General features: G+C 48.5%; 1 protein-coding gene across 1 annotated transcript in view; it reads left to right on the top strand.

Annotated features, from left to right (window-relative positions):
- Positions 1 to 539: 539 nt before the first annotated feature.
- Positions 540 to 6,000, top strand: part of LUZP1 (leucine zipper protein 1) — a 96,213-nt gene continuing 90,752 nt past the window's right edge. The window contains 1 exon segment of the mRNA XM_070382851.1: positions 540 to 655. The gene's annotated coding sequence lies outside the window, so the exon portion shown is untranslated.

The raw sequence follows: 6,000 nt of genomic DNA, 5'->3' as shown, positions 1-6,000 counted from the left end.
TTCTCTGGGCCCCCAGGGTGCTTTGCACATAGTATAGTTCCACAGGAAAGTCACAGTATTATTGGAGGGCCCTTTGAGACCATCTGGTCATGGCCCCCTCCCATTTTAAAGGCAACAGGAGGGAACGCAGACAGCAAAGGACTTCCCTAGGATCACACAAGGAATTAATAGCGGAGGTGGGGACTGGAACCCACCATGCCTTCTGAGTTCAAGCTGAGTTCCTTTTCTACATTTTGCTGAGTAATAGAAATAGTATTTGTTGAGAGATTACTCCATACCAGGCTCTGGGCTAAATACCTTTACATGGATTATCTCATTTAATCCCACAATCCCCTGAGAATGCCCCTCTTGAAAACAAGTCTTGTCTTCCATTTCGATTTGCCACCGCGCCTAGCACAGGCGCTGGGCACTCTGGCTAGACCGGCAGTAGAAACTTGGAATAGTTCAAGTCCTAGAGAGGGGGGAAAAGGCAAGATGAAGGGGCGGGACCGTCGATCAGCCCCGCCCCTCAAAGAAGCCACGCCTTCCAGAACCCTGACGTCACAAGATAGTCCCGCCCCTCATTGTCAGTCCCGGGAGCCGGAGGAGGCGCCGGCCGCCGGGAGCTGAGCGCCGGATCCCGTGGCGGGCGGGAGTGCGGGCCGGAGCCGCTGAGGTGAGGAGTCCGCGGTGAAGTGGCGGGAGGGCGGCGCGGGAGGCCGGGCGGCCGGGCTGGCGGGCGGAGAGAGGAGAGCGCTCAGAGGGGCGGCTTGCCCCGCCAAAGGGGGTCGGGGCACCCAGGGGTGACCGGGCAGAACCGGCGGGCGCACCCCGGCGAGGGCGGGCGCGGGTGAGGTGTGTGGAGTTGAAGTGGGGGGTAGAGTTTGAGCGGCATTTCGGAGAAAGAGCTCCGAAGGGGACATCTCTGGAGCCAGACCTTGAGAATTCTTTTAGAGTTGAGAGATTTTTTTTTTCTTTTTTTTTCTCCTTTGGAGGGTGGGGGGGTGGAGGGAAGGTTCTGAGAGACTTCTTGGTGGGAGAGCGAGAATCTGAGGTTAAAAAAAAATGTTTGGGGCCAAGAGCTGAGGGGAACGTGTTTGAGGGGGCAGAGGAGGAGTTTGGGGGTCGAGTTTGGGAGTTGTGTGTGTGGGGGGTGGTGGTGGGGAGACGCGCGGGGCGCAGGGGCCCGGTGGGGGGCGGGGAGCGGCTCGGCCGGGAGGGGTGGGGGGGAGCCGGGACCGCCGGGGAGGGGGGCTGCGCGGGGCCCGCGGGCACCCGGGGAGGAAGGAAGTGATCTTACAGGAAGAGCCCGGGAGCTCCCGAGGAGGAGGAGGAGGAGGAGGAGGAGAGATTTGGGAGCGCGCGGGCCGGCTTGCGGGCAGGGCTGCTGGGCCCGGCGGCGGGGGCGGGGGCGCCGGCCGGGCGGGGGAAGGGCTCCGCCGCAGCCGTCGGTCGGCCCGCAGCGCCGGCCCCGCGCGCCCCGGCCCGATGCTGCTCTCGCGGCCAGACCGCTGGGCCGGGAAGGAATTCGAGGCATTCGCTTTGTTTAAGTTGCCAGTAGACAGTCCTCAGGACTAATTAATGGTGGAATCTGCTGGGGGACGCGGGCGAGCCGGGCCGGGGCCGCCCCTCGCCCGCCCGCCGGCCGGCCGGCCGCCGCGGTGAACTTTCCGCAGCGCGCGCGGCCCGCCTCTCCGCGCACTGCCCCCCCTCCAGCCCCGCGCGGGGCGGGGAAGGAGCCATGGCTTCCCGGAGCGCAGGAATGAAGTGCGGTTTCTGGGGCCGGTGGCCTCGGGCGGCGAAGGCTGCTGAAGGAAGCTCGGCGTCCCCTGGGCGGCCGGGCTGGGGGTGTTCGGAGCCGGGAGTAGAGAGCTCCCTGGGGTGCCTGCGGTTTCTGTTAATAACCTTGGAGGAGGCTCTGCGAGCCGAGAAAGACCATCTTGCTTTGGAGCATCTGTTTCTTCATCGCGTCAGCCCCTTTCCTTACGCTGCAGAGCTTGTTGTGGCTTGTTTCGGAAATGCCGAGACCAGTGCTCACACTTGAAGGGTGGGAGAGGGGAAGAGAATAGGCAGCCCCCCCCCCCCTTCCAAAAAAAAGAAAAAGAAAAAAAATTCCCTGCAGTGTGATCTCCAGAAAGCCACAGAGACTGCAGATTCCCCGTCGCACCTCCACTGACATGAATGACCTTGAATGAAAGGAATTGTGCCTCTAGTGCTTTATCTGTCGAAGAAGGAGAAAATACCCTCTGGACCTCCCTGCCTTTTAGGGATATTTCGAGAGGTGGGGTTTGTTCAGGGCATTTTACAGACTGCTGCACTTCTGGCCTAAGGAGTTGAACTGGTGTCAGTGCCAGGGGAATTCAGATCGCCTGTTAAGATTTTACTACCTAAGATTAGGGAGGGAGGTGTTTGGATTTTAGGGGGATGTTTCCCTTCGGAGGATCTGTACAGTATGTTCCAGATGATTTTCTGTTACTTTGTGTGCAGCCTTGGTGGCATTCATGTGGTTAAAATGAATAACCCCCATAGAAAAAATTCTTTTCTTGTTAGAAATAATTATTTTGCTCAGAATTCCCCTTGGGGCAGATGAAGGTTTTGCTCAATTTACTCAGAAGAATTTTCCAGGTTTCTAAAATTAAATCACTTCTAAACATAGTAACTGAAGTTTGAAGAACTGGAAATGGTGGGATGGGAGGAAAGTATGAACAAGGCAGAAAATAGGAATTGTAAATTAACTTTGATTAATAGATATTTTCTTACTCTTAAATAATTGAAGACCAAGAAAGGGAACTAATCATGTGCCCAGTAATTGTGCTGGGTGATACTGGTCTCCTTTAGTTTTCACAACAATGCTGTGAGATGGTAGTTGGCATCCCTGTTTCACAGATGAGCAAACTGAAGCTGACTTTGCTAAGTGTGTGCGTATAACTAGTAAGAAGTGGAGCTGGAATTCAAACCCAAGTTTGTTTCTAAGGTCCACTGTGCATATTGGGAGTTGGAGTTGGGAGCCAGGAGCCTAGTTTCTAGGCCTTTGAGTCAGCTGCTGGGTCACCATGGATCCTAGAATGAGTCAATTAAGTCTATTCCCCGATAATACTGTCTTCTGGCAATGTTGTCAGTAAGTTTTGAGATATTTCTTTTTTTTTTTTGATAGAAAGATAAACATAAGGCTGTGGTGGTGATATATGCAGTAGGTGCTTAATTTTTTTCTTGTGATGGAAGCATTTGTATTAAAATAGCATAGATTTCATTGATGTGATGGAAGATGATGGATAGCTAATGGTCCTTCTGCTGTAGAGGCCATCATTAAGGTGACATTCATAATAAAAAATGGAGCCATTTTTCATGGAACATGGCTTTTGAGGACAGTATTAGTTTATGAGTAGAGCATACACATTACATACAGGTAGGACCCAGATAGTCAAGCTGAAAGATATAAACTTTGATGCACATAGTAGATGCTCAGTAAATATTTGCTGGATGAATGAGTGCATGCATTCTCTTGTTAAAAAAAAAGTCAGCTTTATTGAGGTATAATTTACATACAATAAGATTCACCAGTTTGAAATGTACAGTTTAATGAGCTTTGATAAACACATACAGTTGCGTAATCACCAGGACCACCTTTGTTTGTTTAAACGGTGTGTTATCTCTTAGCTATTGGTTAGCAGAATGATCAGTTGGGAATGTTGTGAAGTTTCTATGTTTAGAATCAATACTGGTGAGATCAGAGTGAATACTAGAGAGTCAGCGTGCCAACTTTGTAGGAAACAGCGGGAACTCTTAAGTGTTTAATGGTGAGGTGGATGAGAAGAGTGAGAGGCAGAGATGGGGACACTTGTCAGATCAGCAGAAAGATGAATTCATGAGGAACCAGGTTTTCATTACTTTTTAGGACGGGGGTACACTGTGGGGAAAATAAAAATTACCTGAAAATTTGTTAATGACTTGAACTTTTATTTTTGTATCTTTTTGGAAATGGTAGCTCTTGAAATATGAAACTTAACATCTTTGGCTATACTTAAGGAGTACTTTACACATTACGGTTGTTCAAATAATTCTGAAGGGTGGGGATGCCATAAAATGATTAAAGGCCTTGCCCTTCCACCTGCGATAGAATATCCTTAGTGTTAATCTCTAACTTGTTTTAGCTAATTCCACAAAGGGAATACATTAGGTAGGAATTGCATCTTGCTGGGGAAACATAGAGTGTCTTTTTCTTCTCTTAATTTCTCAAGTCACTGCACCTGTCCCAATCTGCTTTAGGACAAGTCTCTGTCTTAGAACAGAGAAGGCAATAGCACCCTACTCCAGTACTCTTGCCTGGAAAATCCCATGGATGGAGGAGCCTGGTAGGCTGCAGTCCATGGGGTCGCTAAGAGTTGTACACGACTGAGCGACTTCCCTTTCGCTTTTCACTTCCATGCATTGGAGAAGGAAATGGCAACCCACTCCAGTGTTCTTGCCTGGAGAATCCCAGGGACGGGGGAGCCTGGTGGGCTTCCGTCTATGGGGTCGCACAGAGTCGGACATGACCGAAGCGACTTAGCAGCAGCAGCAGCAGCTGTCTTAGAAAATGCTTGAAACCACTTTATCTGAAGTGCTAGAAGACACGTGTTTATCTTTGACCCCCCTTGTATTATTTTTTTTCCCCCACTGCACGGCATGGGAATGCAGGATATTAGTTCCCCAACCAGGGATTGAACCTGTGCCCCCTGCAGTGGAAGTGCAGAGTCTTAACCACTGGACTGCGAGGGAAGTTCCTTTCTTGTTTTTCCTTATCCATGCTGTTTCTCTATGTTGACTCTTATATAATTCTCTTCTCCCACCTTTGAATCTTGTGAATGGAAACCCATTTGACCCTCCATATACCATTGCTGCTGCTGCTTAGTCACTCAGCCATATACCATTAGGAAATGATAAATTAAAATACAGTCTACCAACTCCACATTTTAGGTGGTGATAGAAAATAATAACTATGAGGTGGTCATTATCCTCTGTACATGAGGGAGCTGAGCTCAGAGCAGGTACTGCCAGAGCTGGTGGGGGCAGACTTGATTTCAGCTCAGATATGATTGATGCTCAAGTTTAGAATCTTTCTGTTTCATCACACGGTTGGTTTGGAGTTGGGACAGCAAGAGAAGAGCTTGAAAATACCATATAAAAATAAAAGTTAAAAGATAACAAGCATTGCTAAACTTCTTAGGCATTGCTATTTTCATCTATTACTTTTTAATTTTTTTTAATTTCTAGAGGTACCTCCTTACATTCTAAGGAATTTATAGCTTATCTTTTATTGCATAACTCCCTTTCTGGACCTTATTCTTTATGAACATGGTACTTTGTATTCACTGGTTGCTTGACTTACCCTTTCCCCTGTATTATGTGTTTCTGAAAACTTCCACCAGGTTAATTTGTCAGTCAAGTCCTTCCAAGTATTTGCATGTGCTCCTCTGTTGCCATTTTATCTGGATAGAGTAATATTTTTAAAACATGTTACTAAAAACTTGCAAAAAAAATTGAAACATTATTACAAGTTTTGATTGAAGTATGTAGTATTTATATGTAGGAAAGTACATTTAAGAGTACAACTTGACGATTTTTTCACAAACTGAATATACTCATGTAACCAGCACGCAGATCAAGAAACTGTTACCGGGACCTAGAAGAAGCCCCTGTTGAGTTCCCTTCAGGTTCTTGCAGCCCTTCCACCCACCAAGGGTAATCAGCATCCTGATTTCTGTTAGATCCGGTTTTGTACTTTTGTGAAAATGGAATCGTACAGCATATACCCTTTTGGGTCTGCCTCCTTTTATTCAGCAGTATGTGAGTATGTAGAAACCTTTATTTGTTTATTTGGCTGTTCTGGGTCTTCATGTTGCTCAAGGGCTTTCGTAGTTGGGGTGAGCGGGGGTTCCTCTCTAGTTGTGGTGTGTGGGCTTCTCATTGCAGTGGTTTCTCTTGTTGCAGACCACAGACCCTAGAGCACACGGGCTTCAGTAGTAGTGGCAGGTGGGCTCA

Source organism: Bos mutus, chromosome 2 (genome assembly GCF_027580195.1).
Source record: "Bos mutus isolate GX-2022 chromosome 2, NWIPB_WYAK_1.1, whole genome shotgun sequence".
NCBI lineage: Eukaryota > Metazoa > Chordata > Mammalia > Artiodactyla > Bovidae > Bos > Bos mutus.
The sequence above is the reverse complement of the archived record's forward strand: the minus strand, read 5'-3'. Positions and strand labels throughout refer to the sequence as shown.